This window comes from Symphodus melops, assembly GCF_947650265.1.
Source record: "Symphodus melops genome assembly, chromosome: 18".
NCBI classification, from domain to species: Eukaryota; Metazoa; Chordata; class Actinopteri; order Labriformes; family Labridae; genus Symphodus; species Symphodus melops.
Window position 1 is genome coordinate 17,802,295 of NC_136708.1, and position 26,285 is coordinate 17,828,579.

The following is a 26,285-nucleotide window of genomic DNA, read 5'->3' on the forward strand; positions in this document are numbered from 1 at the left end:
ATGACCAACATCTACAAATAATTACAAAAAGTATAGGTAGGTTTTGAAATATTTCCTGCAGGTGAAGGGAATCTGGCAACTGGATACTGCATGTCGATGAAGCGCCAACAACCTCAGTCTGTTCTAGTTTGGGTAAAGACGCTTCTGACCCCAAGTTTCCCTTGTCATCACTTCTCAACTTGGCAAGAACAAATCTACACCCAAACGTCTCACTTCTGCAAGTGAAGAACAGCAGGCTAACTGTCTGAGTTACACAAATTCATAGAAATGTCAGTCACAGTAGGAGTTCAACTCATTTTTGCTATCATCGTTACCATTTAACACCTGCACTGTATATTTCTGAGCACTGTGTTGACCTTTGCGTCATATTTTAGCTATGAGGTGAAGAGTTGGTAAATACATTTTACGTAAAGACATTTTGTTTTTAAAAGCACGTTTTCCCCTTGTGTAGTTACAAAGCGTGCAGACAGCTAGACGGAAATAGAGTTGTAACTGTTATTGACGTCAGCCGTGTGCTCAGTTTCGTTACAGTGAAGTGGACTGTACCCAACTATCAGGAGGTTACTCATAGACCTGACTCATCCTTAGATTCGTTTCTCAAAATAAATACTAACCTTGCTCCCCTTCCCCTGTCCTTGAAAGAATGTAAAGAATAAAACCACGAATTGATAGAAGAATATGATGCCATCCATTTACCTGCCTTTCTAAATTTCCTTCAGTTCATACTGTACTGCTGCTAAGCTAAAAGTACGTCCATTAAACCCTTTTAGCTCATGTGAATTGAACATCATACGTTTCTTCTTTTAGCTTTCAAAGTGAAACTGTGTAAACACAGAGCTTGTTCAGATCCATTAGGGCACAAAAATACACCACTCCTGAAAATAAAGCAGGGCAGAAATACATGGGAGTGGCCATTGATGTTATAACTTATTATGATATGCAAGTAAGGAGGTTATTTCTCTTTTTTTTCTTTGTATGCCACTATTCTATTTAATTCTCTGCAGATTCAGAATTCAGATAATTAATAAATCTAACCAAATGTTATGTTGTGTTTTTTTTCTATAATAAGAGTTTCGATTTGGTCCTTTCTGCATGATGAGTTATTTGAATAATCATGTCTCAGCTTCAGGTACATTTTGAAATTGATTATAAACCCCTACTATTACACACTACTCACACATTAACAGAAGTCAAATCTATTTCTTGGAGATGCAATGTAATTCCTGGCTTTTCAAAGAGTTTCCCATTTAAAAATGATCTAAATGAATGCCATGTCAGCAGATGTATTTTATAACAGGTCAGGTGTTGGCTGAGCTCCCCTTCATGTCATTTTCCGATTTTTCAGATCCACTTCATGACAGCTCAGCTGCACCCAATAGCCCCTCACTCTGCACATTATTGATGGCAGAGTTGTGAATAATTAGCGGGGATGAAGTGGATGATGTGTGCAGGAGGTTCAGCTTTCAGAATTATGCAATGCAATCTAAAACTGTGACACATCATCAAAACCTTTGCATCATAACTTTGACGGAATATATTGCAGGTATACGAGCCGAGATTGAAGGAAGTCATAAAGAGGTCTTTGAAAATCTGTCCGATTCCTGACTATAATAATCCAACTAAACAGAAACATTCAAGACATCATTGTCTGAATAAACATCTTAAATAAATATTACCAACAAAGAAGAAGTGTTGAAGTTCAGTATCTCTATGCTATAGTGTTTTCTTGTTCGCATGCTTGTGCTGAGCTAGTCTAAACCACGCAACATCCCCCATGCTGAGTGTCATTAGTTGCTTCTAAAGATATTGCTATCTTACATGGCCAGCAGTGACTGACCTTGAAAGAAAACTTCTTTAAATACTAATAAATTAGTCTATTAAGATTGAAGTTTTTTTTTTATTTGGTTTGCTTTATTTACAAAACTTAGCAAAACAAATATTATATAATATATATAAATAATATAATAAATTTTTTTTAGGAATTAAAGAAACAATGCATGTATGTGTCAGTCTGGTTCAAAGCAGTCATTGTGGATGGTATGAATACAGCTTGATGTCACTCTGGCCTGAGGGCAGAAGGTTTCCTCGGGCACTGAAAAAGATTTCAATATCAATGAAAAGACGGCAGGAGATAACAGACAGGCAAAAATAAAAGAATAGCACAGCAGAAAGAGACTGATTCCAGCTGTTGGCAGAAGCAGTCTCACATTATGCTGACGTGAACCTGACTGTGAGACATGAGCTACAGCAAAAACGACAGGGAGGGAGGGAGGGAGGGAGGGAGAGTAAAACCGGGAGCGAGCGGAAGTGGTGGGCGAGGCAGGGGGCAGACAATATAATGTTGAGTTTGTGAAGGTCTGATAGAAAAACAGAGATCAGAGAAAAGGAGAGCTGCTGTAGGGCAGAGGACAGAGACAGCTCTGTAGTGGAGAGTTGATAAATTGGTGTCGGGAGACTGAAATATAGAGCTGATCAAGGACAAGAGAGCTGCACAGAGGCAGAGAGGTCAGTCTCCTTAACACAGATGCATAAACACTAACATCAAGTGAATACAGAGGAGAGGGAGGGAATGTTTTGTCTACAAGCCTGAACGTTTCTGAACACTCAAGGGTGATGAAAAGAATATAGCACGTTTAATGTTACTAAAAGACATAAAATGCAGTTTTTTCTGAATATTAATAAGGTCGCAGTGCAAAGACAACGTTTGATTTTTCCTTCTGTTCATCATGCAATTCAATCTCAATTGTTTGTTTTACATAAACACTGAATGGCTTCACTTCCTTTGTCGTGTCTTTTAGCTTTTTGCTTTAATTTCATGGCCCGAGGATTTAGTTTGATTTTTAAGTGAATTCAGAAGCTGTGTTCATCAAAAATGCACATCACGTGACCACACATTTACTGTGGGGCGAGTGGTTACATTTGTGATTCTAATGCTTTGTGTAGAGAGGGAAAAACATTTATATGGTTTTTTTCATTTCTCAGCAAGCGCTGGAGGTAAGATTGTCACATTCATTACAGTTATCTGGAACAACTGCAGGTTGTATCCGGCCGCCAACTGTCCCTCGTCTCTCATGGTTATTTTAGTTCCACATGACTTTTGCTAAACCCTTTCATGTCGTAGGCTTACTTGTAAAGATTTCAAATTCAAAATGTCCAACATGTCTGCAATGAATCAGGACCTCCCCATGATCTCCGAGCAGAACAGGGATGTTAGGATTGAATCTTTATACAAGAGCAGCCTCAAGTTGGGAACGACCTCTAGACTGTCCGGAAGCAGGAATCGGACCTCAAAATGTCTCAACTATTCTGCAGTCTGAGCCAGGCTCAAGAGTCTGAATTAATAAAACACGTGAGGAGAGAACCAGTGACAGGTTCTCCTCACACCCAATAATAAAAAAAAAAAAAAAAACACTTGTTCACCCTCCTCTTTCTCACACACTGCCTGTGTCTGTCACTCTATCCCTCTCAGCAGATTGGGTTACCATGGGGACAGAGATTCACAGGCAGGTGGTGAATTCTCAGGGACATGCATTAGATGTAGCTTTTCCACTTCCGGAAACACTTCAAGGGAAATAAAAGATCCAAAAGAGTCAGTGAGTAGTGAAAGTTTTAAAAAGGACACCAACTGTCTGTCAAGTACTGTAGTGATTTATGAAGTTTGCATCAATATTTCTGCATCATATTTTATAATGCTTATATCTGAAGTCATTTGCCACTGGTTTCCCCACTCTGTCAATCTGTTGGGTACTTTTTTATGCAACCCATTGCTACAAGTTCAATAGATGACTTGAGTAACTAAAATAATTGCATTATGTATATATATATAATTGCATTCCTTCCAAAACTATATTTACTCTTTTTTTCCTTTCAATACAAAACTAAGTTAGTCTTTTATTTTACTGTCTCATCCTTTAGTAAATATTTCATGTCTTGTATAATGCTTTACCAAGAACACTCATGTCAAAGTCAAGTATGTTCATTTACTAGATAATTCATTGTCAAATTATTGAATTAAGGATATAAATGTATTCAATTAAACAAATAAAAAGTAATTGGAGTTTGAGTAGTCACTATCGCAAATAAGAAACAAAAAGGACTGAATTGTAGTGGAGACTATTAAGTCTATTATTTCATTAAAGCTCTGCTAATGCCCTTTGCTTTATAAAAGCTTTGAAAGAACTAAAGTAAACTGAGGCCATGGTGGAGTTCAGGTCTGTCCTCTCTGCAAGCAAGTCTGCAAAGAAAATGTTGGTGTTCGATACATGACAGCAAATCCAATACTTACTGTGAGAAAATATTGACCTTTACTGGAAAGCTCTCCAACCTTTTTATATTTCCCTTGTCCACTGCCTCACAATAGACAACATGAAGCCTACATATGCATTCATGTGAAAGGGTAGTAAGTGTGCTTTGAGCCTTCCAGTGGTGCTGTAAACGCCTGCCTCCTATAATAACACAAAACCTTTTTACTTTTCTCTGTCAGCACCTTCTAGACTAGTTCAAGCAATGTGTGATCAGCCTATTCAGCACTGGCTGACATAATTTCTAACAACATTCAATTGCTCTCAAAGCTGAAAAGGTTGGAAAATGCAACTGAATGTTCATCATGGTGATGTTACCAAATTTCAGATATCTTGTCAGGTGGAAGACGAGCTGTAATTTTACAGCACGGATTGACAGACAGCTGAAATATTTTCCCCGTCTCTGGGCTGATGATTTTTTATAAAAGTAAGCTCTCAAAAGCTTTTACTTGATCAAGAATGGTGCTTTAAAGTAAGCAATGGCAGGGATTCAGGAAGCACTAATGTGAATTAAAACATAAGGTGCAACAGGAGAGCACAATAAAGCTCTGCAGATCCTACATCAGTCCTCATGTCTCATTCTGTCTCTCATGATCCCTCTTATTTTTTGCAAAAGAACAGGAGGTTGCAGAAGTATCAGTAAGTAAGTTGTGTTGCAACTGGCCTTTATTTCCAGAATGCTTGCACAATGTAGAAAATTATTGTTCTCAAGGTTGCAAGAAGAAAAAAAATCAATACAATTCATTCATTATTGTCATTCATTAGCACTTCCAGGATGCTCAGAAATTGTAGGACCCTTGAGAAACTTTGGACCGATCAAAATATTTGACAGCCTCTAAACTACTGTTTGACAACAGCTGCAGTTAGCATTCAACCCCTTCACCCATAGTTTTTAATGTCTCACCAAATATACAGTAGTTGGCATGTCGAGTCAGATATTTTAGGTTCTCATCAACAAGAAATTGGTAAGCTGGACAACAAATACAGTGTTCAACAGTATAAGCTAATCCATCCATACACTGCTGACACAGCAGCGGGACCAATTTGGGATGAAGTGTCTTGCCCAAGGACACATACAGTAGATCTACAGGAGAGATCAAACCCCTAACCTTCTGTTTGTGTGATGACCAACTCTACCCACTGATCCACAACTGTTTCCTTTTGCCTAGCTCTGGTGAGCTGCATGGTGCTGTCTAATGTGTAGATGTGCGCGCAATGACTTATGGCACTGCAAACCTGACATTTTCTCACACAACTGATTGACAAGGACAGGCGGGTCTTGCAGACCTGTTGCTAAAATCTTCTTGTGTTTTGATGCGATTGATTCTTCTTCATTGTTATTTTTTTTTGATAGAAGTTGGCAAACAGTTTCACAGAGACTTGGATTGCAAGGTAGCTACTGCCATGTGCGATTGCCAATCAGACGTATAACTGCACGCACCCAACTGTGACGCATGTACTGTGATGGTTAGGGATAAATACACATACTTATACACTTTTACATAGCAGCAAACACATGCTTCTGAGGTGCCCACTAGTAAATTGCACTCTGATCCTGACATTTCACGGAAGGCAAAAACTAAATTTTCTAGAAATGCAGCCAATTTGCACTGGACTGAGTCCATCTCCAGTGGCTTTATTCATAACTGCCATTTAGAAAAAGAGTCACCAGGCTTTTGCAGCTTTCATTGGAACCAAACCTAAATGGTATGTTTTTGAATCCAAGAATGAACTTTCAATCATTAAAACACTATTCTTGGTACATGACTCTATCTTGATGAGGCGAGTAATTTACTGTCAGCGAAAGTACTGCAACATAGCAAAAATAGAGATTTATTAAACCAGGTTTTATGAGAGAGGGTTTTCAAATTCATGCCCTCCAATTACCTCTCAAAGAGACCTCTTATTGGAAGAAAATAGATTGTATATCACCACAGTCTTACCTTGAAAAACAGATTGATTGGTCCACTTATGGAAGCACTAACCTGACTGACATCTGTATTTGTTTTCATTTAGCACTAAACAATCTCAGCCAAGAAAGATGTAACATAATTGACTGTGCTCTTAAAATTGAATTACAAAGTGGGGTCGACAATTTGAAAGCTATTTTTTGCTTGTCCTACCAATTGAACATTAAACTACAAAACAAGGTGACGGAGTACACCCCACAGTTTGTGGTGTCAGTAAATGGACATCTTAACAGCATGTTGTTAACCCAAATTACTTACTCTAATTTAGTTGGCGGGTTCTTTATGTAATAGTTTAAAAAACAGCTTCTAATAGTTTGTTTGTTTTTTTTCGGTCATTTGATGTCAAGCTGAAGAAAAACACCGATGCTAAGTAAGTTGAACTGGTGGGACTCCCCATCTCTTTTCTTAGTTATGATCCATTGTTAATGCAGGAGTGTTTCTTTAGTATCAAAGTTCTTCTATTGTTTTTTACAGTGATGGAACATATCTGTAAATCCACTTACAATAATCAAATATGACAATAAAAATAAGGATTATAGTTCAACACATAATACCGCACTATACTGTATAGGGTTAGAAGAACACTGAGTGCCCCTCACATAGGCAGAGATATGTGATGGGGCCTTCGTTACACATTTTACTTATCATCTGGGACCAAGGGTGTAAACAACAGCAAGCAGATGTCTTGGAGGAGTTATAAGCCATCTGTCCCCATATGGAGCCAGCCTCCTGGCACACTCCCCCTTGTCCTGACACTGTATATATCTGAGGACGTTTACACAAACAAGAGGATAACTGCTGGGGATCATTTGCAATGACTAGTTGGCAATGCGAAAGTGTTCCCAGTGAAAACCTGAAAACTCTGGAGTCTCTTCAATATATACACACACAGGAAATCAGATCTCTGAGCAGATTCTCCCTTATAAGATAAGCTAAGATAAGATAAGATAATCCTTTATTCATCTCGCAAGCAGAGAAATTTACAATGTCAGAGAATCAGAATGAAATCGGGGAAGCATTTAAACATTTAACTTCTTCTACATTCCAACTACATCGTTAGCATAGCATCTCTTCCTAATTTAATGCTTCACTGACAGAACAGTGAAACAGTCATTTCAAACAAGGCACATCTTTTTTTCTACGGCAGTTTATGTGCAATCAAACAGCCCCAGGTCTATTTGTATACTCTTATCTGAGGAGTGCTAATTGCAAGAATCATTCAAGGCAAAACTGAGACACAAAGAGATGTTGGGATGATGACTCAGCCTACCCATTTATAATCAATATAAATCTAAGTCTTTTTCAAAGTGTGCAGTTCAGATTAAAAAGTTTGATGTTCCATAATGGTAGACCTGTCAAACAACTTGCACAACTTGATCTAGTTGCCAATTTTTTGGACCTAGCTTTGATTTTTAAATTGGAAATTGAAAAAAAGCTCAAACAAGAAGTTTATTAACTTTTCAGCCAACTTCATCATCCTATACTTACAGTTAAAAACATTCTTCAAGTCAACAATCTCAACTTTAAGGCAGGCTTAAATAGGAGCTTCTTTACTCCTCCATATATTGATTTATAGATTTATTTTACATGTATATGTACAGTTTTTCCATACAATTTGTAATACATGTATGTCTCTTTTGAACAAAGGGAACAGCCAGGAGCAACATTTCTTAAATGCAATGTTACTGTAGTACAAGAAGAAAAATGCAGTATGACCTTCATAGAAAGAGTCAAATAACATCCCACAATAACAAATCTATCTGATCTGCAATAGCGACTTGTCATGGTTTGGTTTTGTTTCATTCTGTCCTTAGTGTGTTTCCCTGTGTCCTTGTGTTCTTCTACGTTGTCTGTAGGCTTGTTTTCCTGTTACTTGTGTTTTCAGTTTCTTAGTTTGGTGTTTAATGTTTCCAAGTCTAGTCTTTAGTGTTTCCTGTTTTATTTTGTATATCTGGTTTTGGTTGTGGTGTCAGGTTGTACTTTGTACTTGTCCTCAGTGTTCTTTGTTCCTTGTGTTTCCCGCCTTAGTGATTACCCTGATGTTCCTCACCTGTCTCGTTAGTCTCACCTGTGTCTGATTACCCCATGTCTATTTAGTCTCTGTGTCTGCCTCAGTTTCTTGTCGGTTCATTGTATTGTCATGTTTTGTCAATGTCTCGTGGTCTGTCGTCCTGGAATGTGTTTCTCATCGTGGTTTTGGATTTTGGATGTTCTTCGTTTTTGGATTTAGTTTTCTCCTCGTAAGTTTTTGTTTATCTTTTGTTAATAAATTTTGTCATTCTGCACTTGGGTCCTCCCCCCTGTTTCCTGCCTGCTAATCGTGACACGACTGAAATGTTCTTATTGATATGGTGCACAGTTTTATAGTTGTCCTCCTGCGAATGCTTTGTCAGTCTTAGACTAAGCTTTCACTTTTTAATTGACTACTTTCAGTCTGTTTCACAGTTTAAGGAAAAATAAAAGTGATCTCTAGCTTCTTGATATTTTTATTGTGGTTGTAAGGCTTTATTCCCACTGCGCAGGACTTCTTCTTCGCCACAGATATGCTTCTGTGATGTTTATTTTTTGGGGCAATACTCACGATCAAATGTTTGAATGTGCCAAAGGCACCAGACTGTTTAATTCCTACACTTCCATCATTAATGCATATCCTACTGCCAGCAGGTCTCTGTGACTTCCCCACTTACTGTAATAAAAGAAGATACAATAGAGCGGTGAGATGTGTGAATAAAATCTGACACAATCTGCAAAATAAGACAAAGGACACCCTAAAATCATGTTGCTGATTATTGATCCAATGCTACGAATCGTAGTATGACTAAGCTCTGACACACCGTCCGCTCCCGCCTCGGCCCCGGGTGTGGGCTGTGAAATGGGTAAGTCTAAAGCACGAGGCTCTTGGTCTAAAAAAGATCCCGATCTCCTGCTCCTCCAACAGAAACGGTCCCACACCCCCACATAAAGATGGAGCAGCTTTGCACTTAACACCATCCCACACTCACTCGCCCTTAAGTTTACTCCCACTAAAAGTTAAAACCAGCTTTGTTTATATGCATGACAACAGTCCAGAGTTACCACAAGAAATACATAGAAGTACCTAAAGGCAAGAAATATCAGGGTTCCTTGCAACAAAGTTCTAAAAAAATCTCAATACAAGTTTTTTTCAATTGTTTCGATTTGATTAACTTATAGCAAAAGATAATTTGGATTAGAACTTAAGAACTGCAGGTTGCTGACAGAAATGTAACAAAAATGGTTGCTAAATGTAATGTTATCCTATTAAAAGGTCATTTAAAATGCTTCTGAAGGTGCAAACTTCAGCTACCACAGCTACCAGCAGCCCAGGAGACACCAAATTATCCATCATGGAAATTGACAAATACCCAAATCTACTCGCAGTGATCCATTTACAACACTTATTAGGTTGTGGACTTCCTCTAGTTTTCAGTTGTAGCTTTCATGTTTGATGAGAAAACCTTGATGCAATGAGTCACTGACAGATCAGTGTGTAACTTGTTGAAAGTGTTGATGTCATCTGTAATATGTAAGAAAATGAAGTGCGTCATGGGATCAAGGTTTTCACTTAGAAGCATCCTGTGGATAATGTAAGCATGAAGATGTGCTCTTATACACGTGTTTGCAGGACATGTGCAGGATGAGGAAAAAGCAGATTTAAAAAAATTATTGGAAATTAACTATTAAATTGTGAGGTAATTTGGCATCAAATTATTTTTTTATCACGTGTCTGCATCGTTACAATTTAAAAAGGTTCTCTTTCATTATCAATACTTTATAAAACATTCAGAATCAAAGCCTGAACTGCAGCTGTATGACTAAACAGATGACATGTCCTGTAGTTACCTCACAGTCTGGTCTTTCCTCTTGCAGAGTTATTGACCCTTCTGAGAGACTGCATCTCTAGCTCTCTTCTGCCCCTCTCAGGCTGAATTGGGAGAAGCAGCACTTCCGGTCGTCATTCTCTTTTGTATTCCTGTGATGCTACAGTCCTCCTCCCTCTCTCAATCTTTAAGCTTGTTCTTGAAGAGATATCTGCAAAGAGGGAATATATACACCATGTCCAGTGATGTTGTTGAAAAGCAATGTCATGTTTGCATGTTAATGTATACCTTAGGGACTTCAAAGTGCATTAAAAAAAACAAGGAATATGGTGAAATAAGCATGATTATAAAAATAGTAAATGCACCATGATGTTTACACACAGCCTTTATTATATTATTGTGGCCAATTGCAAGAAAAACATGCTAGTGCTTATCCTGGGGGGAAACTTGGATACCAGAAGATCAGATAGCAATTGAATATAAAAAGTAGGAGAGCAGCTGCCTTATTCATTGAGGTGATAATCTGTAGCAGCAGCAGCAGCAGGATCAGAGAGTATGTTTCAAGGACGATACATCAAGACAACTTTATATGCATCATCAAAAATTCATATTCTACAACTATTCTAACTAATCTATATCAAAATTTGATTTGCTCCCTGCAGCTTGTAAACTATAGTAGCTGAAAGTTGATGCATGCAGATGACAGCATACTGTGTTACATGCACTAATACGTGTATTAAGCCCGAGTTCTTCCAGCCGTGTTTCATTCCAGACCTTGGCGTTTTCTGTCAAACCTCTCTTTTTTTTTTTCCTGGTCATTAAGAAAAATACCCCAGAAACAAAAATAATGGATATTAAATGATGATTTCCAGGAAATGTGTTGTGTAAATGGTACAAATGTATCAATTACTTTTCCTACGTCATTCTATTGAAGACATTTTGAGACTCTTTCATACAGGAAGTGTAGCATAGTACATGAGCACAGAAGAGCACTTAAATCACTCCATGTTGCACCTTATGGGAAATAAAGCACAGACTAATGATGATAAATAGCAGCAGCAGGTTTCTGTAGTAGGTGGCAGGTGTTTTCTTAAAAGTGGTTTGCTCTCTCCTTTGCTGCTAGTCTCACTCATGTTGGAGAAAACCTCTGAAAAAACATCACATATGTCATGTCAAGCTTGCAAAGCAGCATGGTTCTAATTTGTTGAATAAACTAGATTTAGGGGAATATTGTTTTCAAGAAGGAAAGTATATCTGGCTCACACTTGACAGCTGCTGGCCTATGTTGCTGCTAACGTACGAACAGTTCAGGTAGCTCTTGCATCAGATCCGCAGCCTTTAAGCCCTTGATTATTACAGGTTTGAGAGACATCTTGCTGTTACGGACAACCAGCTCGTTGGGTCTATTTAAATTTGTTAATAGTTCCATCACATGTTGCCAATCTGGTTTATGGACAGAGTTCAGGCAGAATTCATCACAGTAGTGGTTGTATATATATATGCCTTGAATTTCCCTCGGGATCAATAAAGTATCTATCTATCTATCTATCTATCTATCTATCTATCTATATCTTCACTTTTAATATTGCAGTCAGTTAAAAAGCAATTATGTGCACATGTACACACTTTGTCCCCCTTTCAAACGGGGTTGGGTTGCCATTTAAAACGGTTGAATTTCCCCGTGTCTTTTGGGATTATGTGTCTGTAAAGTTCATATTGTGCACTGCTTGCGTCTTTGATATGGGATGAGTCACCCTCTGTGGACTAAGGGAAACACGTGAGTAATGCTTATCTGCAAGGAAGAGTCAGGGCATGCGGGGGATGACTTCAGCACAGAAAACATTTAGCAACTGCCCAAGAAAGGTGAGCAGCTGGCAGACTTTTTTCTAACACAAAATGTTTTTCCAATGCTGTTTTGGTGCAGAATTAAATGTACTATCTCACAAGTATTGGGGTAGCGTATTGTTTTAGTCCCAGGTGCCAATCTGGTGATATATGGATTTTGTGAAAAATTAAGGGAGGAACTAAATGGGGAAATCTACTGGTGGAACCCGAGCCAAAAGTGGGAGGTCACCGTTGAGCACTGTTGTACGACAATATTATTAGTTACTTGCTTTGGTTTACTTGCTCACACATTGGCCCAAAATACACAGGACCTGTGGACGTCATGCATTAGTGAAAGGATGTCATAGCTGGGCTGCAGCACAGGCAGCTCATCAGAAATGTTGGAGATTCGGTGCCTTCCTCGAGGGGAACATCGGCAGTACTTGGATAGTGGCCTTGCAACTCTCCATCTACCAGACTAACTTCCAGATTGGTCAGCACTGGGACTTGAATCAGCAACCCCTTCGGTTCCCAACCAACGTCAGATGCCAAATAGGCTTCTCTTGTCTATTTAGTGTGCAGGTGTGGGCATATGTTCTACCTCTTCTGTACAGAGCTCATCTTCAATTTGTGTTGACCAATACGCGAAGTAAACCAGAATCTGATTAGCCGACCCCTTGGTACAGCATGAAGTTTGTCACCACTCTTGTGCATGGAGCTTATTTTGTCAGACTTCAGATTAGAATGCTTTTTCACAAAGATGGGATATCTGTCCACCTGTCTTAAATGAGTTAAGGGTCACCACTTAAAGCCTGGAACAGGCTGAGAGATCTATTGCTTTAAACTCAGCCATTACTCCACATCGGTTCATTTGAAAATAAGCTGCACAAAAGAAGTTCTTGATAAGGGTCCTTCTTCACAACTATCAAGCTGCGTATTGTCCACATGTCTTTAATTAACATATTAAAGACCATCGTATGTCATGAACTTTCAATTGGACATAGCAGAGAAAGACATTCTTCTAAATGGGTCTTTTTATGAATAACACGGGCTATTATCAGCTGGTGGTAAGGTCTCAAGTTGGATGAGTTCTTTATATTGTTATCTGTCTTCATCAGAACTGAGTAGTCATAAAATTTCGTTTTGTTTGTCCTCAGGGTGAACCACTCCACCTTTGTAAACGACCTCCAAGTAACATACGCAGGTTTGTTGCTCAGATTAATACATATGAATAAAGGCATTTAAAAATCAAAACATTTAATTCCCTTCCTTTGCACTGGTAATGTCTAGTGCCTTCAATGCTCTCACAAAGAGCACTATTTTCTCTCATAATTCCACGGCAAGTGAGTGACGCAGAGACCTATAAGGCAAAAAGAGCTGAGGACAGTAGCCGTTTTCTTATTTGAAGACTGTTTGGCTTAACCATTGACCATTTTCCACCTTCCAAAACAGAAAACCTCCACCACCAGCAGGATGAAAGCAAACTAAAGTACGGACAGCTTTATGTGTTTCAACAAAGCTGGATCTGTATTACTTCTGTTTGAGAAATGAATAGCAAGGAAGTTGCACTACATGTGAGCAGTAGTACATTTAGGGTCTCTCGATGACACTTATTATACACACTGTACAAATGATTGATAGTTTCAAAATCACTGCCAGCTGTCACTTTCAGTCAGTGTTAGCTACAAGGCAGACATGTTTTGATCAATTTAGAAAAGTGAGTTCTTTTGTTTCCAGCAAAGCGTCTGCCATCAATTTCCTCTGTTTTTTTTCTAAGATGTTATTCGTTGGAGTAGATCCTGAATTATTTACTAATTCATAAATAGACAGAGTCTTCTTAAATCTATTGGATTCTTCATTTATCTTCATGAAAAGCTGCCTTTAAAAGGGTTTGTTGATTGTCATTGGAAAAAAAAAAGAGAAAAACTTTTTCTTCCCTCTGAAAGAAGAATCTTTTCAATTAGAGTCTGTAAAAAGCAGTTTGAAGCTCATGCATTTAACACTCTGTGACATAAATGCCAAGAATGTCATTTCATGAGTACTTTTATATTCATGTTTAGTTTAGTTTTCCCAACCAGAAAATACAAATATTGCTTTAAGTGGTCAACAAAGACATTATTTAAAAATACATCTCAAGTCTTTTAATACTAGAGAATATACCACTAACACCCCTGAATGAGATCCATTTAATTGGATGTCCCCAGGTCCCTCAGAGCTCGGTACGGATTGCTTCCTCTTTCGTGCAACCTGGGCATTAAATGAGCTGCAGAATAAAGTTATCCCAAGAGAACTTTTAAAAACCTAACCTGCTGCCCTGAAGGAAGCATTCTGGTGCTTTACATAATCCTTCACTTGAGGATGTGTTTTGGATATCAATGGTATGGCCTGCCAGCCTCTTCTTAGCTCCTTCCTGTGTTTCCTCCTTTTCATTTAAATTACCTGTAATGGCTTTATAAGTTTCACTCATCACAATTTTGCTCTCTGTTTATTCTTTGTTTTATTTTAGATGTTTGATGTCAATGATGTGTAATTTTATTTGACCTCATGATTTTAACTACACAATATATTAATAGCCTTTCTAATTTAAATCTATAGAAATTACACCTTAATTGTTTTCAGCTCACATGGTATTTAAAAGCATTTGTTTTTTAACTGAATTTAACTACCATGAAACTATTTTTGGTAATATGCATCTAACATGATTTTAACCATTGATACTTCCAATCAGACCATTAAATGACAATGGACTACAACAATGCAGCAAATAAGGTCCAGTTACATCCAAGAAAAATGCAGAGAGCTCACCAGCTGCATCTCCTTTGAATGCTTTGTTCTGCACAAACAGTCTTGGTGTTTCAGTCCAAATCACCAGATCTCAGTCAACTTTCATGCTGCTTGCTCCCATGTTGCTCTGTAGTGATTCTGTGTGGGTATGACTTCCAATCCAGATGATTAGTAAACCACCCTCACCTGGTGCACCCAACCTGGTGTATCCAGGCTGGAGGGGCAAGGCCCACAATTCAGCTCAACAGTGAGTTATAACAAAAAGCAATATAAATGGGACGTTGGAGCCAAGCAGGCTAACGCTATATCCCACATTTTAACCTCTTATTGGTTGTAGGTTTAAAAGAATTATTTTTGGTCCATATTTCAAAGCCTTATTGAGTTTACCCACCAGCCTTCAGCTAAAAAGAAGCAGTCCGTCTCAGTACTGTTAGACAGTTTTTACGCTTGAATTTTCTTTGCCAGAAAAAAGGAAAAAACTAAAACTTTATTGACGCATAAAGGAAGCAAAACATGAAACAATGACAAAATGCAAAGTGGTCAATATAACTGTGACTTCGTTGTCTTGCACAGTCATTTTTAAATTTTGCATCTGTGAACTATTGTGTTTTGGTTGACTTTGTCAAAAAACAACTGAAGACAAGAAAGGGTCCATCTAACTGGGATGTTGTTTTTTAGTTATTTACACTGGTCTAGTTAGATTGATTGCAGGTCAGCAGCCCCTGGTGTATTGCAGTGATTGTGGCCTCCATAGCAACAGTAACTCCGCTCAGCTCAGACAGATGGCTGGTGAGCTAACAAATCCCTCAATTCTCAACATATTATCCAGATTTGAGATGAATTACATTATTAGTGACTATCTTAATACCAGAAACAATTGTTCAATGATTCTCGTACATTTGTTGTAACATTACTTAAGATTTGAGGCTCTTAATGTGAATTCTTACATGAAACTCTATCTAAAATAATACAACCTATTCTGTCCACAAAACCGTTGTTGTGCATTGATCCTTAAATATAGAATGTAATGTAAAAATATTGCTTTCGCTCTTGTTTGTTTTGACACATCCTTGTATGATAAACTTGATGCCATTCATAAATATTCCATCACATCCTACGCTTTCAAATGTGTCATCTGCATGATTTCTACTGTCACCCTGTCAGGCACAGAACACAACTCATCATGTCTTATTGAGAGAATCATGATTCATGGAGAGGCTAATTAAAGATTGTGGAGGATGAAGTGCTCTTTTCTGTAGGAAAATGAGAGCTCATTTTACTATAGCTATACAATATTAAAATAGTATTTGGTAAAGGATTAACAATTGATAAGTGATTCACTACCAAGCAACATACTACGTACTTTACTGAAAGTCCTTTCTTGTTAAACTTTTCTGGATTTACAGTTTAACAGGATTCAATTGTTGTTGTTAATTGTTTCTCAGTTAAACATGCTTGTCTTGAGATTGTTCTGAGTTAATCATTGTAAAGAATTTCTCAGTGATATGTTACATGCTGGAAAAGAAGTGTGGGAACCCCCCCCCCTCCAAAATTAAAAAAAAGAAATGAATAAATAAAATAAAATAAAATAGACAACAGAAGTCAAGTCAAAGTACAACTCTCCAGTCCACGTATTTATTCAAGTATTCTAATGATTGTATTCTTTATTGAGTGAACCTGTGTCTAATGAACACTGAAAGAGATTTGAGAAACAAAAACAAATAATAAGTCAAAAAGACTAGATGATAATCATAAAGTTGTGAAGGAAAGTCACAACGTGCTGCATACAAATGTATTACAATGCAAGTAAAGAACTGCATGGAGCTCAAACTCTTCTGTGGGAAACCCGTGATGAAGGTTGCAATTAAAGTGTTTAAGGTTCAAGGTTCAAGGTTCAAGGTTCTTTATTTGTCAATTCCAAAATATGTCAGACATACAGTGAAATCGAAATTACGTTTCCCCCCTCCCCACGGTGCAATGTAGATAAGAAAAAGGTAAATAAAATAAAACAAGGTAAAAGAGGTAAAAAAGATGTAAAAAGATAAATAATATTTACATTAATAAACCTAAATGTGCAAAAGTATTAAGTTAAATAAAATGGAGTATAGAACCAGATTATAAGAAAAGTGAACTTGTGCATGCGTGCAATGTGCAATAAGTAACCAGGGTTCTGTTTCAATGTTCAAACAGGAGGAGGTTCCAGTGATTCAGTGTTCATGGGGGCAGAGGGGAGAGAGGGGAGAGAGGGGAGGGGAGGGAGGGGAGAGAGGGGAGAGAGGGGAGGGGAGGGAGGGGAGAGAGGGGAGGGAAGAGAGGGAAGAGAGTTCAGCTTCCTGACAACTTGGTGGAAGAAGCTGTTTCTCAGTCTGGTAGAGCCGGCCCGCAGGCTGCGGTACCGTCTCCCCGATGGCAGGAGGCTGAAGAGGCTGTGTGAGGGGTGGGTGGGGTCACTCACAATGCGGGTTGCTTTGCGGGTGAGGCGGGTGCCGTAGAGGTCCAGAAGAGAGGGGAGCGGGACACCGATGATCCGTTTAAATAAAAATCTCGAGAGATTTGTGATCTCAGTTCTCATGAAGAATAGTGGTGATTCACATTTGAGCAAGAATCATGCATCTGCAGCCTATAGTCTGAAAAAGACTTATATCCATTAAAACATGTTTAGAAATCAAGTATCACAGGGGTAAGGGGGCTTTATCTGGACATTTGCACATGCATTTGCAGATGGCCTATGGTGAGTAATCGCTCTCATACATTCAGTTTCATTTTGGTGTAATGATGTGTCTTGTGAAGCCGAGTTGAGGTTGGTATTAACGCTTTATTATCACTCTCATTCACTCTGAATTCCTCTTTCACAGGAAGTGACACATCAAATGACCTTACACTCCCCCACAGAATCCTGCATAACCTCGCTTTGTAGAAAAAACAGCATTAACTTTGTCTGTGCTCTTCAGTCAAACCTGGCCTTCATGTTTCGGGGACTGTGTGAGGGAGACTTTCAGTTTGCTACATTTCCTTTAGTACAATTATCCCAGTGAGGGTTTGGGCAATTTGGTGGCGTTGCTTTTATGATAAATGCTTTATGTAGTATGTGTTGCCCTGTTCTCTGCAATTCCAAATTTTTGTTAAGGCATTTTAACTTTGCAACAAATTCAAACTCTGTTTTTCTAAAAGCAAAGATACAGAGTGGCAATTATAAACAAAATGTGTTTCCAGCACTTGTGCACTTAAATCGAAGATCTACGTGGTAGCTGTTTAACAGCTAAACTTTTTTTCATACAACAATACAATGCATTGTAGACAATTTGATGCAGTACTTTTTTTGTTTTATTTTCTCAGATCTAGGAATTATTTAGACAAGGTTTTAGAATGCTTCATGAAAGAGATTTAAGTATGGGGAAAACACAGAATTTATCATTTCAATCAGGAAATTACAAAGAGCTGAGCAGCCACACTAATTAAAAATCTGTTGGGGGCAAATTGTTCTTCAGGGAGAAATGAGTGTCTGCCTCTTATTTTCCAATGGCAACCATGACTGTGAAGCCATTTTTACATACAGTATGTACTCCTGAAAATATCTACATGATGCTATCATGAGAATATTTTCCTTCATATCAATACTACGTGTAGTTCAATGGAATCAAAATATCATCAAAAGCACAAAGAGAACAACAGACTGGTGAACATAAAACAAAATACAGCAGATTAATTACGTGAACGGAGACCGTAGAGGTGGCATGCACACGCTATTCACTTTGCAGCAGTCACAGTATATAAAACATCACCACCCATTGGCTCAAGGAGAATTCTCCTATAAAAATACAAGGAGTCAGTCAGAAAAACTCTGTGTAAAGTCTGTGGGAAAAATTAAGCAAATATCCAGAGTTTTTCAGGAGTTTTCTGCAAGTGTGAAAGCTTTCAAATCTGCATAGCTTTAACTTATTTTGTATGAGTGTGAAATCTTAAAAACTATTCACTATGAAATAAGATGTAAACCCTAGAATGCATGTTAAATACTTATATCTATACATAGGCTGGTTTGCATATTCTAAAAAAGATCTGATACACCAGTGTAAGAGCCTTCTGGGGCTGGCAGACGCTGAAGATTAAAAAAAAAAAAAAAAAAAAAAAAAGCAATGTAAATTTAGTTTTCCACATCGGGAGACGAAATCAAGTGCAGGAAATCTTGGCATTGAAATACATATAGATGTTTTAGTATTTAGATTTATGTGGAATGAGCCATTCAGTACACTTGGCTTGGGTTAGCGCTTACGTACCCTATGATGCAAAAGCATAGACAGCACAGTTAAAACTATTCTACACATGATTGAGTCATGTGCCACATAGAGTGCTAAACGCCCACAGGAAAACACAGACGACAAACAGGCTTGGAGCCACAGAGATATCCCCCCCCCTGCCCCCCCCATTTCCCCACCCCCACCACCACCGTATGACAGAAAATCCATTTGGTCAATTGTGCATTAACACCTGCTCACACAGGCGGGGATTTACGCACACATATTTTTTATAAACCCTTTTTACAACCTACGCCATGGACTCAGCTGTACTACAGGGTTGAGTTTCTTGACATGTGACGTACTCCTTCTGTGTTACTGGAGGCCACTAAGCAGCCAAGGAGCTCTCCCCTGACGGAGGAAGAAAGGAGGGTGTCAGGGTTGATAGTGAATCACTACTGTCTCTGTTGTTTTACCTTTACAGCTGTGTTTCTCACGGGCAGGGAAGGGAGTGTATGATGGCTTTTAATCTCTCAGCTACCAAAAGGGATGGGGATAAAAAATACATCTATATAACTGAGTTCAACTGCAACTTTGAATTTAGAAAGGCAGCTATTCTGACAATTAAACACTCACCGACCAATTTATTAGGTACAGCTGTTCAAATGCTTGTTATTGCAAATCTAATCGGCCTTGTGGTATTAACACGACATATAGACGTAATTGATGGCCAGAGCAGTCTGGACAGTATAATGTCAAAGTCAAGTTGATGGATATTGTTTTGGGGAAAATATTTGATTATTTATCAATAAGAAATCTGCATGAACAATGTGTCATCGTTAGCATGCATGTTCCCTCATTTAGACACATGTAAATCCCACTGTCAGGGAGCTCTGTGTTGGTGGGGATTATTGGATGTAGTTCTTTCTGCTATCCCACCCCCAATGAAAACTAATTTAGAGTTGACCTTATGTTTGCCGATGAGCTAATATATCCAAGTTTAATTTACTTGGATATTGCCTTTATCCAAGCAAAAGCCACACGTGTAGGTATAGGAACAAAAAATGTGTTCAGCATTTTTAAATACACCCAATGATTGGTACAAGGATGAGGGGAAGACTATCAACAGTAGCTCAGCTTACTCAAGCAGATGTGGAGTTTCTCTTTATAGCGCACTCTGCATGTGTCATTTTAATCAGTAAGCTTTTCAGTCCTTAAATCATCATTAAAAGAGAGTTAGCACATTGTGTTAAATGTAGTTTACTTACTCTATAGAGCGTGTATGCTTGATTGTAGCAGAGTGTTCAGTTGCGTGATTGCTACGTTTATACATTTAAATGCTGTAGTCATGTGTCTTTATGATGCTTTTGACTACTATTTTGATTGTCAAACCCGGAGACGAAATAGAAAATACTTTGTCTAAAAAGCTAAAATTAGCATAATTGCCACCATCGTTGAGAAGTTGTTGTTTTTCAGCTACTTCTAAGAGTTGTTTTCTACAGTTTTTGGCTCTGCCCCGTTTGTGACAAGATTTGAGAACAAAGTTTTCTCCATGCTAATATATCATGAGTTCACAAATACAGGCTGGACTTTCCTGTTAGAATTTCTGCCTGAGATCAAGGTTCAAACTCTTTGAACTGCTCCGGAGAGATAAACCATCAGACATTGTTGCTGCCCTTACGCTTTGCCAGTGTAAAGTAAGTCAGACGACTTTGTCCTTGATTTCTTTGTCCTGAAGTTGCAGACTGTTCAAAAGAAAACAAGCCGAGATGATAAATATCAAGACACTCACTGTAACAACAATAACGTGTTCCACGTGAGCTGGCTCAGAGGAGGTTATTTGTGACCGCAATACCCCTGGACACAAAAAACAAATAATAAGCCAGCAAAAAAGAACACTGAATTCAAATATCTGTCTGCTTCTATCTCAATGTCCCAAACACACAAGCTCAAATTATCTTTTGAGATACAATTAAAGTTTGTATAAAGCTGCATGTGTTTATGTTTGAATAATCAAATCAAATCAAATGTTGACTTTCCAATAACATTTTGAAAATAGTTGCTTTAGGAACAAAACTAATATGTAACAACATCAAAGAAATAAATATAAATTATGAGATTATCAGGAGACGTAAATGTTGCGAGGAACAAGAGTTCACTGTTCAAGTTTTACTTTGAAAACATTTGATAGTACACGTGATTTCCCCGAGATTTTGTTAGAAGAATCTAATAAGAAGTTGTGTTATATTTGTTGGGAGGTATTTTATTTGTCTGCTGTAGACTGCTGACTTAGCATAAACACACGCTTTATTAGAGTCATGAAAAAGGATATCATTGGCATTTGAAAAGCAATATTATGCAACTAAAATTTAATTCAAAACTCAGATGGTCCCTGTAGTTGCTCTTTGTGCCTTGTCATGCACCATACTGTATGACATGAGGCTGAGAGGGTTTTTATTCTTTAGAACTTTCTGGAAGGGAAACACGTCCTTTGATTGGTCTTAGCTTGTATAAAGACAATGTGGCAAAGAGGCCTATTTACAACTAAGAGAGAAAGACAAAGTGACCGTGCAAGGAGCTGGAAAAGAGTACTTGTACTCAATAGTTAGACAAGTTATACAATACCATGCAATACAAAGGACCTTACTAAGCCAACACATGAGCACCAGATGAATCCTTTCTTAGAAATGGCTTCACCAAAAGAAAAGAGCAGGCCTGTCAAAAGGGTAAAACACTTCTCGGTTTCAGACCGGCCTCAGCTGCAGCTCTATACCTTTCATCAGGTTCACAGACAGTTTGTTGCAGACTGCAATTCCAATATGGCAACTGAAATCAATGGGCTTCAAAAGCCCCATCAGTAAACAATGGGTGACTTCACAAAGGCTTCATGTTTATTGTTCATTCTGGTTTCTTCATCTGTTACGTTCTGTACCATTCTTCTGATAAGATATCCAGCATTATTGTTTTTTTCATCTTTGTCTGTATCTAATTTGTTATGAGACATTTACTGAACTATTACATTTTTCTCTTATGGTGCTGCATCTGTTTTGTGAGTCATTGTTGGGAGAACATTGGAAAGCAGAGAGCACACTGAATGTTAATGTTGCAATACTTGTTTATTCACTATAAATTGGATTATAACATCACTTTTCAACTACGTCCTGATTTACTGATTTTTTTTTTCGAACTCTGCAATCAATATGGATTTTATCCTTTTTCTTAGCCTGGTGCTGCAGCGATTGCAAATAATTATTTAGCAAGTTAGCTGGGTTGAACAAAATACATCATTGATGGTCCATCCATTTTAAAGAGCAATTAATACAAGTATTCTCCCGTCACTCCTCTATTTAACACGTGTAAAAGCACTTCATCAAAAAACAAGCCATTAATGCTTGTATCATTCCTAAAAGCTCTTTTGTAGCGTGCTTTATAAAAGTGATCATAGAGCCAATTACGTTACTGAATACTTCAAACACTTTGTATTGGAGGAGAGGTTGAACTTTGCAGTCCAAAATATTGTGTGAACTAAAAGTTAACCTGAATTACCTGACCTGTGTGTAGAAGTGGCTATCAGATAGGCACTATACTCAGATTCTACTTAACCCTATTCAGTATCAGACAGCAACTTCATTATGAGAAATCAACTGATGTGTTTGAGGATGCACTGTTGACAATTAACTCCTATTACATTATGTGAAAATATTATGTAAGTCAGTTGCAGAACAGTTTGCAAAACTGCAGGCAATAATAACCTTAAATCTTCCCATGACTCTGGGGAAGTTACACAATTACTCACCCAGAGACCAGAGGAACTGTCGACCTTGATATATTATGCACATGAACAAACCCTTCTACGGAGTCTTCAGGACTGTTTGTAGGGGACAAGCATGTTTGTACCAGCACATGTCATTTCAGACTCATTCTCTCTTAAACCCCGAACTGATTTTCAGCTTGGAATCAAACAAGTGATCGACCCTCGTCAACTTACCTCTCCTGTTGATGCTCACAGAATGAAACTTCAATGCTCAGCCCAAACAAAGCCTGACAACGACTCATTGTATTCATCGCAAATTTCCCTTCACTCAGCTAAGCTGGCTGGAACCTTCCTAGTTTTAGACCAGAACTTGTCTGTGAGAGTAAATGTAGAAAAGACAAACCAATTGTTTGATTACATCATCTACGTTTCTGACCAAAAAGACTTGGTCGTTACGGACTGCGTGACGCTGCACGAAAAGTAAACACTATTTGTATTTTTGGTGAGTTTTAACCAAACGCTTTGACAGCAGAGACGAAGGACAGACAACTAATGAAAAAAAATGTTTTTTTTCAAATTTCAAACATATTTTGGCAAGTTGTGCAATATTTCTCACTTTACAGTCGATTCCATTTTCATTCTCCCATTACCTAACTCTGTCAATGTTTTTTGCATCTTGTAATTCTTAGGGCCTTACAGATGCTTTGTTGACAGATTCTATTACTGTGAATTACGAAGTACCACCTTGATTATGCTGACAACAATAATTAACTGTTATCAGAACCCCCGGCTGAGGCGGAGTGATGCACAAAGTAAAAAGTCACTGAAAAGCTGAGCTCTCTAACTCATGGAATACCTCTTGTCCAGTGAAGTAGCTTGGAAATATCACAGGCAGGAAAGAAAAGTCTTCTTCCTGGAATTTGCAAAGTATATACAAAAAACCATTAAAATAATATTTCTTGACAATACACAAATGTTGGCTCTTCAATGCACCAGTACCTCATTTAACCTTAATTTCTTTAACACTTTGAGCGATGATTCAAATCCAAAAAGAAATGTGTGTCATGCCCCACAGAGACACTAGATTTACTAATTTCTTTGTTTTTTTTCCCAGCTTGTAAAAGCCCATAATATAAGGGCCTGTTTTTATAAGTTCATTCGTCCTTGCTCTAACAAATGATTAATTATTGCCTATTGTGTGTGCGTGAATGCGTAATGCAGTAATTGTGGAGCCATCAGGTGGGCGCCTGTGTTAGCAATCCAAATTGTACAACACACATTAAGTGGTTTCAACCTCAGTTCCTCAATGCAACCCAAACATGATGAGGACGATGACGCACAGGCCTTCCCCAACACCATCTCCTCCATATTCATTAAGAGATCTGGTGGCGTATAATAAAACTTTGAATTGGTTCATGCGAGGGGATGTTGGTTTTCATTTTAACATTCTAATACAAGGAAGTAAGGAAGTGTATTAAAATGTACTTCCGGTTCCCGTGAGATATTTCAAAGCAAGCTTTGTTCAGTGACAGCTTGGTATTATAGGAGGTTAACTAAATTCTTCCGTGATCCCACTTAAAACTATGACCTAATATGACATGCTGGTCATATGTCAAACGCTGTTATATAAGTTAAGCATAACAAAATCTGTGTTTTTTCTTTAATGTTCTCTTTCACAGTATCTGTACACTTGTTTCCATCTCACAGGATGTTCAGGCAGACAGGGGAGCAGAGACTTATCAGTACAATAAACTGAAAAAAAACCCAGATATCTAATAAAGGTGCTGACGTCAATTTCCAATTTTGGAAGGCTGATTGAATCAATGATGTTGTTGCGACATAGCCAATCTGTTAAGCTCTGCACTGTTTGTCACAGTAACAATCACAGAGGCCGCCACTCTGACAAGGATTTATTGGAATGAGGTTTAAATGAGCTAAGCTAAGTGGAGAGAACCGGCCAGGAGATGCCCTCACAACAAGCTATCAAATTGCATTCTCGGGATGGTAGTGCTTTTTGAAGAGAGAGCTTGAATTTAAAACAGACCAGTGACTAGACATTAGCATTAGAATCTGCTGGAAAGATTTCACTTCGCCACAACATGGTGATTGTGAGCATTGTTTTACTTCGGCATATTGAATTCTCAATGGGAATATGATTATGCGAAACCGCTCAAGCACCCAATCGTAGCCTCAAAAAGCAGCTAGCATGGCTGTTTTCTCTGAAAAACTACTTTTTTTAACAGTATGACTTCAGAGATGATGGGTTACTTAAAGCCGTACTGGATCAAATGATGAAAACAGCAATGTCTCTATTAGACATAAAAAAAGGCTTTAAGAAATAGAAATCCCCTTCAATAAGATTTGAATCAAAATATTCAATTAGAGATTAGTCAAATCTGCACAGTGGGTGAAGAGCTAAACCTTCTACAAAGCCTTCAGGTTTTTACAGGTAGGTACCTTAGGCTGCAGGTAAAGCCTGCAGCCTAAAGGATTTTCAGAGTCTGCAAATCCTTGCTTGAGCTCTCTCCAGGTAGCTCTATGTGTCAAATCAAGTAGATGTAAATGTGTAAATCTATATCACTCTATTTCTACAGATTGAACGCAGCATATCTCCACCATATCAATGTCTTTATCAGCCCAAAAAAATCCCACATACGTAGGTCGGGCCCTAGTTGTCACTCTGATATTTCTTTCCCTCCTCACTGTGCAGCACCTTTAAAATTAATTTCCTTTTTATCACTTTGATCCTGTTATTTTTCTTGTATGAATTAATCTCTGAAATACAGGGAGCCCTACAGAGGTGCGCCTGTCCATCAAATGAGCAGTAGTAGTCTTTTTAAACTAATCAATTATATGTACTATAAGACAATGCAATTGTATGTTATATGTTACACACATGCATGTAAAATGTATTAATCCTCAGTAATTTTAGTTTGAATTGTGTGCAACAAGTCAGGACATTTCTCTTTAAAGAAAGTTGGATAAAGAGCTCTAACTGCTCAGTTTCTGACATAGCTGTGTGACAGTATGGCAGTACAACTCTGAGGAGAAAAGGAAATCCTGCAACAGAGAGAAAGGTATTTCCTCCTGACAATTACAGCGAATGAAAGGAACCATTTTTTTTATCACTCAAAACGTCCTTTTCCTTTTAATTGCCACGGTGAGCTGTCACTTTGAAGTGATTGTCGTAGGTGTTCATTTTCTCCTTTCAAATGTCACTGACGTCAAGAGTAAAAGAAGGTTGGTAAGGCTAGCCTAACCAATTTATGTCATGCATAGTTAGACACAAATTACATCACATACTGGTCCACAAATCAATGCCGATTCTGTATCTTTACTTGTGTTACCATATCTGACTTACTGTGTGGAAGATTGGGGATAATACTTCAAAACATAGCGATCAGGAGATAACACAATGAGGGGTATAGTGAACATAGTAACACATGGTTCTATAACTTATGTTAGTTGTAAATACATTATGGCCCTTATTGGAATAATATACGAGTTAATCAAAGAAAAGAGAGAAAGGGATAATGATGAGTTTAGCATCACCTTCTCCTTTTCATAGTTGTTAATTATCA

The 26,285-nt window shown here is 38.1% G+C and overlaps 1 long non-coding RNA gene across 2 annotated transcripts; it reads right to left on the reverse strand.

The window, feature by feature from the left end:
• Nucleotides 1-1,994: 1,994 nt before the first annotated feature.
• Nucleotides 1,995-14,939, reverse strand: LOC306839663. Of its 2 annotated transcripts, none has more exons than XR_013781229.1 (3): nt 14,740-14,939; nt 10,133-10,321; nt 1,995-2,092 (listed from the first exon to the last, which is right to left on the reverse strand). It is a non-coding gene; the product is annotated as an uncharacterized lncRNA (long non-coding RNA). The 2 variants fall into 2 exon arrangements; XR_013781230.1 differs by lacking the exon at nt 1,995-2,092 and adding an exon at nt 8,606-9,806.
• Nucleotides 14,940-26,285: the final 11,346 nt, after the last annotated feature.